The 9,744-nt window shown below is 44.7% G+C and overlaps 1 pseudogene; it reads right to left on the bottom strand.

Moving 5' to 3' along the window:
- LOC102038030 overlaps positions 1 to 1,476 on the bottom strand; it is a 14,432-nt pseudogene extending 12,956 nt beyond the window's left edge.
- Positions 1,477 to 9,744: the final 8,268 nt, after the last annotated feature.

Genomic DNA, 9,744 nt, shown 5'->3' with positions numbered 1-9,744 from the left:
AACTCACAAAGCGTGAGGAGTTGTCGTTCCTCACGGTCTTGGCGTTTCCAAAGGCCTCCAGCAGTGGGTTGGCGCTGATGATTTGATCCTCAAGCGTTCCCTGTGGGGACATCATTATTCAGTGACTGTGTTTGGTTGACAGGGCAATGACAGGCCAAGCATTCAGTCTGGCCTTCCTGACTCACCTGCATTTTGCCTGATCCTTGCTCTTCCTTCTTCTTGTCTCCACTGGCTGCAATTGTTGCAAAGTACTGGATGACACGCTTGGTGTTCACAGTCTTCCCGGCCCCGGATTCTCCGCTGCCAAAGCCAAGAGAGAAGCAGAGGGTGCGTGGTCAGGCAGGAGGGGCCCTGGCACCGGGCAGCCCCGCAGGGACCCGCGCAGGGGGGGTACCTACGTGATCAGGATGGACTGGTTCTCACGATCTGTGAAAGCAGAACAATGGGAGATGTGTTAGCAGCTGACCTGGATAATGCTAAGCTGAATGAGAAGTAAAACCGCAAACCGAAGTTGGGGATGCTTCAAAAAGTCCAAGACTACTCAATTCCATTCTATGTCCTAGTAGTATTAAGCATGAGCTCAAATAGATATATTGAACAGTCAAAGGCATCTGGACCTGAGACAAGCTGTTGATCACTTGCCCTTCCCATAATTTTCCTCAAGAAATGAAACCAAAGTACCTACCCGAGTTCAAAATAGAAGAAAAAATAACTTTTTCTTTCTTGTCCGTGTAAAAATGTAGAAAACTGAGCTAAGTTCTATTTCTGCAGTAGGAGGGTGTAGAATTTTGTACAATTAAATACAAATAATTCATCATAAGTTCATGAATGCTCCTAGGTCAGTTTCACTTGAAATTGTTTGCTACATAAATCGACTAAGCTCACAGTCATGCTTCTGGGTGGCTCCAGCTGGCTTCTCACATGCTCCATTGAGATCAGCAGGGCTTTTTTGATTAAATTGCTTTGAGGGAGGCCAAACACTCACCAGTCAGCATGAACTGATAGGCGTTAGGAGGAAGCTGCTGCTGCCACTTACGTAGATCATCCAGGCTGCGTAACGCTCTTTGAGGTTGTACAGCACAGCGGGTTCGTGCAGGTGGGTCATCATAGCCATGTCCTCGATTTTGTCATACTTGGGAGGGTTCATGGAGAAGATTTGGTCATCCTTCACGGTCAGGGTCTGCCAAGGAAACAGAAAGATCCTCATATGTCAGCTAAGAACCCAGTGAGGAAAGCAAATGTTGTTCCTGATCCTTGTTTTTGACTCACCTCTCCCCCTTCAGTCTTGACAGTGACTTTTCCCGATTCCCTGCTCGTGATTGTCCCTTTCACAAAGGATTCTTTGGGATGAGCCACGAAGACAGATGACTTGGCATCAAAAGGTTTGTTCTGGGCTGCAATTCTCTCCTTCTCCGATTTTCGGAGGTAAGGAGCCGCCTCCCCAAAAACAGCCATCTCAGCATCTCCAGAGGCCATGGCTGCCCTTCACTGAGGATATCTCAGCAGATCACTCTGAGGAGAAAAAATATGGCACTGATTATTTATTCCGTAAGATTTGGGGAAGTTTCATTCTGTGCCTTGGTGTCTCTTCCTACTCAGGGTATTTTAACATGAGATAACTAGGAACTTAATTTTATGTCAAAATAAGAGGCTTTCATGGGTGCAGTCTAGGTCTTCAAACACCCATTTATGACCTTTTCAGAACTGTGGATTTGGTCCTTTAAGAATACTATGCCTGTAAGACAAGAGTGAATTTGTTGAACAAGTTCCACTAAGACATCACTATTAGGAATGGAAATAAAAGAAATTGTAAAAAGGATGAACAGTGAAATAAAACTATTGAAAAACTGTAGTATAGGTGACCTACCATCTTGGAAAACAATGAATCTCTGGGACATTTACCTATTTAATGGTAGGGTAATTAATAAATTTTGCTAATGAGGTTCTCCACTGGAAAAAAAAAATACAGGTTTTGTGACCTTTTAATATTCTGCCACAATTAATTTGCTCTATGCATTTGTCACACTTCACTACAATACTTAAATAATTTTAGTCCCAAAATTCTGACTTAGGTGAAATAAAATTCAGTCATTGAAATTGGAATTTCCAAGGCTTCATTAATATCTCAAATAAATACTTACTGAAAAAATCTAGGAACACAAGAATTCTCAAAAGTTTTGATTTATTAAACATCTAGGGTACCCAAATTTAGCCAACTGCACTTGAAAATCCTCTAGCTACAATACAATTTTTTTCCCTCCTTATTCTTTAGGTGATAAATATATTTTTTGTCTGGAGTAAGAAAATGGATATCTAAGAAAGCTGAGAATTCTGGCACTCTGCAAAGGTGGTTAGAAGGTCTGTATGTTCAGATGATTTAATAATTAATACATTCTTAAGCAGAATACAGGAGTTTGCATTTTTCCCTGCTGTGCTTATCTGGTCTCATTCTCCCTGCCATAGCAAAGATGGGAAGGCAGCACTCCTTGATTTATGTAAGGTCAGTTAAGCAGAAGTGAAGAATGTCCCCATGGGGATTTGCTGCTCTTTCATCAGTACTCAGAGGCTTCAAACACAGCCTTGGGCACCCTCACCTCTTTTTACTGCAATCCCACCAGGTTTGCATATAGGGTGAACCAGTGAACCCTCCTGACACCCCACCCAAAAGGATCTGTCTCTGTTCCTATAAATTGGTAAATCAGCTTCTTACCTCTCGTGACACCAGATGTGTGGCTTGTGAGCTGGCAGCTGATCAGTGCTGTAAAACAGAAATGATAATTCCCAAATTGCTGCTGCACAAAAATCAAGAGTGAAAACATGCAGGTGCCTTGAAAACAGATTTGTAATGGAGTCCCCTCCTGCACAGGAGCACCGGAGAGGAATGCGGTGGCACGTTAGGCTGCCATCCCCTTCCTGGCAGCCTGCAGACCCCATCCCTTACCTTGGAGCTTTCTGTGGAGCCAGGGCAGACGTGTTGCAGGGACATTTTATACGATCTCGCCTGCAGATGCTCCAGATGCCTCCTCTTTCTTTGGTCAAAAATATTTTGGCAAACCCTCTTTGGTGAAGCATTGTCTGGCAAACTGAACTAAGGGCATAATTGTCATTTGACATGACTAGATATAATTAGAAAATTTTGATGTCTTAGTGGCTATATGAATACATCTTCTATAAACAATCTTCCAAGGGTGTTAAGGAGGGAATCTGGACTAGTCAAAGCACTTAAAGCACTTGGATTCAGGACTTATGGATTTTATTGCTGCCTTTCCCACCGACTCACTGCACAACCTGGGATGGATTGCTTGGTATGTCTGTGCTGCAACTACCCCAGCTGTACAATAGATAAAACAGGATGTTAAAAGATAAATTAGTGTTATTAAAACCTTTTGGCAGTTTTGTTGGTTTAACCCTGAAAGCAGAAGTGCGGATGTAGAAGAGGTGAGGAGGGTGACAGGCACAGGGTGATCAGATAAACACTGCAGCAGGGAGAGGCTGGGCTCTACCTGGGCTTTTGAAGTTGATGGCTCTGACAGATGTGAGGCAGCTTTAGGGATGTCAGGAAGGGTGGGCACACACACACACACAGAAGCATGTGCCTGTGTGCCTCTCTGCACACACAGATTGGAAATAAGTGGGAGATTCTCTGGAAACTGTTCTTGTGAACCCTGTGATGGGTTATACCTGCTGAAACTCCTGATCTGCAGGTTAGTGCCAGTGAGCAAGATGCTCCCTGCTTTTGCTGGCAACTTAACCCTAGGAAGAATAACTGATTTGAAATGCCTTCCAAGTGAAACCAGCACACTTACTTACAAGTGGCAAAAAAAAATCTTCTTTTCAGTAATACCTACACAAATAATTGGATGTATGCACAAACACATCATGTCAGCATGCAGTCCCAGATGCTCTCTAGCTGATACATCCTCAGTCAGGCACTTCCAGTTCATTACAAATATTTTGCACACTTAGTCCAAACCACCAGGAGCACTGGGGGTGGCAAACATGCCTGGACAATGCTGATGGAGACGGGGGAAGGAAGGGGATTTACTGGTGGTGCTGGAGAGAGACTGGTCTTGTTTTAGGGACAGAGAACAGTCATGTGAGCTGATTTGTATCCTGTCAGATTTAGGCTGAGGTACTTAACACCTTCTTTGCCTCAGTTATCAACAGAAGGAGTGGTTATCCACAGGACAACCAGCCCCTTAAACTGTTAGCCAGGTAGAGGAGCAGAATGGACTCCCTGCAATCCAGGAGGAATTAGTCAGCAACCTCCTGATTTTAGACACTCACAAATTTGTGGGGCCAGACAGGATTCACCTGAGGCCACTGAGGGAACTGTGGGAAGAATTTGCCCAGCCACTCTCCATCATTTATCATCATTCCTGGCTAACCAGAACTTTTCCTATAACCAGGCGTGAGAGACTGGAAAGATTGATGTCCTGAGACATTTTGGGATGCATGAAGATTTGTCAGCAGATGACTCTGAGGAAAAAAAAAATGGGAAAAATAAAAATGGGAAAAAATGGGAAGGCAATTCACTTCCCCATGCCCCACTCCCCCTAGAGCCATGATTCTGTGATTTTTTAGCTGAGAGTGCTGGGCTAGATCACCTTTGGGTTGCCTTTCCAGTAGCCAACAACACAGCCTTTCCACTCAGAGAGCTCTTTGGAGTTTTGCTGTTGTGCTGTGCAGGATGTGGACCAGCTGTGCAAGAGGCAGGAGTGAGGCACACTGCCAGCTAGCTCTGGGCAGGCAGCTGAGGGAAGGTCTAGTTTGAATGGGAAGCAGTCTGTGAGTTGAGGTGTCTCCAGGTATTGACACTCACCAGAGATTTGGGCATTGAATTTAGTGTCAGTAGGTCCCCATAGTCCAGTGGTAGAACATAAAACCTTTTTTGAAAATGGTCCAAATCTCAGGAGAGGGTTGTGAAGTAGAACACAGCAATGAAAGAGATTCTTTCATCCAGAATATTTCCAAGGATGGAGATTTCACAATAGCTCTGGGAAATTTGTGCCAGTGCTCAGTCACCCTTACAGGAAAAAAGTATTCCCAGATTTTCACAGGGGAAAATCTGTACGTCAGATTGTGCCCATTGCCTGTTGTCTTGTCACTGGGCAACAACAAAAAGGACCTGGTTCCATCCTCTGTGCACCTCCAGGTATTTATATCCATGGATACAATTCACCTGATCGTTCTCTTCTCCAGGCTGAACAGACTCTGCTCCTTCAGCCTTCCCTTATGAGATGCTCCAGTCTCTTGCTCATCTTACTGGCCCTTTTCTGGACCCTCTCCAGTAGCTCTGTATCTCTCTTATACAGGTGAGCTCAGCACTGGATATCACTCCACGTGTGACCTTAGTGATGAATTAAGGGCAGGGATCACCTCCCTCTGCCTGCTGCAGCACTCCTAATGCAGACACCATTCACCTTCCTCACAGAAAGGACCCATTGTTGGCTCATGTTCAACTTGCTGTCCCCCAGAACCCCCAGGCTCTTTTTTTGCAAAGATGTTTTTCACCTGGTCAGCACCCAGCATTTATTGGTGCCTGGGCTTTACCTCCTCTCCAGGTTCAGGACTTTGCACTTGCTTTGTGTCATTGGGTCCCAGATTCACCTCAGGGTTTTGCCTCACCAGTACTCAGCTGCACAGTGTCCTTAACACAGAGAACACAATGTTAAATGGCAATTGTGGAATCGCAGAGATTCAAATCTTACTCTCATGTTTATCTGTATTGCTGATTAAATTATAAAAACAAGATAAAATGTTAAAACATCAACTACTTTCACTTGAAAGTGCTAAATTCACATCCATTTCCTTTTTTCCTCTTTTGCATTAATGGCATAAGAACACAGAAAACAAGAACTTCTCTTTCAGTGTTTCGAGCTGTTGTTTTTGAATATCTTTTTGAAGGAAATTAGGGCTAAAGCAATGGTAGCTGTAAGAGCATGCATTGTGAATGCAGGTAGTATATGAACTCTCAATGTCTACAGGGGAAAGACACTACATTTGTGGAGGCTGGAAGCGGAGACAGGAGCAAGTGCAAAAAAAAGGTTGGGCAAATAACCCAGCATTCTGTGTTGTAGTATACGACATAAAGCTCATGGAAAGTGAAGTGTTTGGTCAGCTGTCATAAGGATACCTGAAAAGCAGTCTAAGCTACTGAGCATCTGCTTTGGATTTAGTTTAATTCATGCAGCTCTTCTCTTTCACCAAAGTGCCATTTATATGACACTGGTATAGCTGTTTATTACAAAGAAATAGTCTCTAATCTGAAATGGATGATTCAGATTTCACTGTAGTTTCACTCTCTAGATCCCCAAAAATTACTTCAGGGGAAACTTTGCCATGTGTCCTCTATCCGGGTACAGCAAGGATAAATCTGTCCAGGAAGGAATCTTTTGAAAGAAGTGCAAGCACCTCAAAGCAAAAAAAAAAAAAAAACACCAAAAATGCAATGTTTCCTGGGAACCATTAATCTTCTGCCCATTCTATTTCCATCTCTTCAGGGTGAACTTCATGGCAAGAGGCAGGCTGGAAGCCATCTCTGGATAGACTGTGCTGCACAGCAATGCAGTGTTGTCAAGGTGCACATTCCCCATGGAGGAGAAAGGATTCAGTCATGCTGAAAATAGATCCTTCTTGAGACAGAGATCAGACAGCTGCTCCCTCCTGCCAAGGCCTAAGATGTGCATTTTGTTCCCCCCATCCCAGCAGTTAACTGAGAGATAAGGAGTGAGAAGGCACTTTTTAGCCAGGCTGGGGAGGGCAAGGGGAAGTTCCTGCAGGTGCTGTGTGTTGGCCACTGGGAACCTCCCCCTCCTGCCTGCTCAGACTCATAAGCTCATGAACTGGAAACACAAGAATGGCCTCTATGGGCAACAGCAGGAAAAGGAATGGGGTTTTGTAGTCTTTACTGGAAGCTACTCTTAAACTATATACTCTGTGATTCCCTAAGACAGACAGCTCTCCAAGGTGTCCCTTCTGGCTGGGGAAGTCTCCAGGTGTCCCCTCTGTCTGGGGATGTGTCCAGGTGTCCACTCCCATGCAGCTGAAGCTATGGCTATCAGTGAAATCTTTTATTTCACTTCATTCAATCAACAGACAGTTAATTCCATGGCACTTGCCAAGCATATCCCTCCAGAGCACCAAATCCATAACACTGCTTCCCATCAACATCAGATGAAATGTGCAGAAGCAGCAGGCTTTGCTTGCTTTCAGTCCTTGAGGAGCAGAGTGACATGCAGGCAGAGTCAGAGATCTGTGGAGCTCATTGGGGCAGCAAAATGCATCACATCACATCAGGAAGGAGCTCCACCAGGTGAGGAGCAGCAGGCCAGGCAGAGTACAGGAGATTCTTCTCATTACCACAGGCTGGACATATTCTCAGCAGTAACTGCATGCGGATAAGCATTTCTCCTTGTCCATAACAGGAATTTAGGGGTGTGGTTCAAGCTTTTTTTTTTTCATTATGAGTTGCCAGGCATGATTTTTCAGAAATATGTGTATGATACAGCACTATCACCTCTGTGGGTTATTTCTGACATTGAAGGAAATAAGATTGCATGATGTCCCTGCCCATGTCAGAGGGATTGGGTTAGGTGAGATTTAAAGGTCTGTTCAAGCCAAACCCTTCTGTGATCTGTGTGGCTCTCTGAATGGCTGTACTGGGTGAGTCCAAAGGAACAGCAGACTCTCACACCCAGGACATTTGTCATCATCCCACTCTCCCCAGACACCCAGCCTCTGCATGACATTCCACTCAGGTGGTGAAGCCTTCTAGGGAGCAAACCACGCCAAGGTGGTGCAAAATGTCATGTCAATGAAGAAAAAACAACTTACAGTTGGGAAACTGTACTGAAAACAACAATGTATTCTGTGTGTCCCTGCCAGTAATAGGAGACAGAAGCACAAGCACATTCCTACTATCTCTATATGAAGTCTAAGAAGCCTTTGGCCTTCTCAGGTCTCAGTGACGTATTTGTACCCCACGTGGAGCCTGTAATGGTCATGGGATAGAGCAGATATCCTCTTCAACAGGGATCCCCTTGCACATCCTGCTAGTGAGCCCTGGGAGGCTGGAGAGAGCTCAGGGCTGCTCAGCCTCTGCTGCAGTAGAGAACCTCCTGCCTGGAGAGCAGGCTCAGGTGTCCTACACAGACAGAGGTGTGTGGGGACAGGTCACTGCAGCTCTTCCTCAGGTGGGCAGGGTCTCTGATGCCCGACAAGGAACTGAGATGTTCTCAGGGCATGGGGGGCACCAGGAATGAGAAGGATCTGTATGGATGTGTCGTAGTTGAGACAGTCACAATACAAAGCAACACTCCATTTTCAGAAGGCTTCAAACTGTTTTTATTCTAGCATGCATGCTTTTTATACACTCTTACAAAACTCATATGTTTACACTTAACTCATTGGTCAGGAAAAGACAAACAAAGTGCTAATTGGAATAGGCAGTTCAGGTTTCTCTTATTTATCCTTCTTTCTTTCTTGGTTTCTATGTCAATGACCTTGGTAGGAAATTCTTTCAGGGGTGAACATGGATCCTCTTCTCAAACTTCTCTCTGGCTCACAGAGGTCGCTGTAAAACCTCTTCCACATGGATGTGCTGCTCCTCTGAGCACACACTGCAGCTAAGGTGGAAGGAAGGCAGTGGTGGGCCATTGCTGGTGATTACTCTGCCCTACTTCAACCAAATCAGCTTGCTGGGTGACTGGTGCCCAGACCCTGATAAACCATGGTAGATATTTAATAAGATACAACCTACACACATCTGTTCATTGTTTATATACATGTTTGATGTGCTATCAACTCTCTTATTGCCATGTCACCCAGGGAAAAGACTTGGTGACAAGCAGCTGCCCTTGGGCATGCTTCTCCAGTTGTGTTCCTCTTGTTAGCATTCAGGAACACATGATCACAGAATGATTATATGCAGGTGCTTTTATTAAGAGCTCTGGGTGTCAAGGGACACAAACCCAAATCTGACCTGCCATGGTTTCAGACCAAACATGTTTTATATTCTATTTTTACATAACTTACATATTAATTATTAAAATTACATTGTTGTAGTGTATACATTGATTCCATCCAAGCATGGATTTCTCGTGACCCCCTCAAACCTCTAACATAGTTTCTCATGATTCTTTAAACAATAATTTATTCTAATCACATCTAACAATTATATAATTTATCATGTACTGACTACACAGGTGCAGTTTCACATGATCCCGCAAATACAAGGTCTGACATTTCCCAGGGCCTACCCTTAGCATTTTCCCAGGGCCTGCTAAGCCTAACTTTCTTTCTAGCTCCCCGAATTTTCTATGATTTTAAAATCTTTTACTATCACTCTCAATGACAGTGGGTGAGACTCAGGAGTGGCACAGCCCAGCTCACAGAGCACTGGGGAGGCAGGTAAAGCAGCACACTTTCATTTGGGGGTGAGAACTCTCAGCTGAGTATCAGAATTGTGCTGTTAATCAGACTCCTCATGTTCCCAGCAAACAGCAGCGGAAGAGCTGGCCTAGGAGGTGACATTCAGGATGTCCTTTCTGTCACCCACCACAGCAGCTGAGGAGCTCCTGTTACAGAGCAGGGGAGTGGGGTGGGCAGGCTAAGACGCCTCCGGGTAAGACAAAGTCAAAAGAAGGCAAGTGGCAAAAGGGGGAGGGAAGGAGAACTAGGATTAGGTGCATAATATTAGCACAAGCAGCAACTGTAGCCTAAAAAAGTCAGCAATGAGGTGGT

The sequence above is a fragment of the Geospiza fortis genome, unplaced genomic scaffold (genome assembly GCF_000277835.1).
Source record: "Geospiza fortis unplaced genomic scaffold, GeoFor_1.0 scaffold503, whole genome shotgun sequence".
In the NCBI taxonomy this organism is placed as follows: domain Eukaryota; kingdom Metazoa; phylum Chordata; class Aves; order Passeriformes; family Thraupidae; genus Geospiza; species Geospiza fortis.
This window is presented reverse-complemented; position numbering and strand designations above follow the sequence as displayed.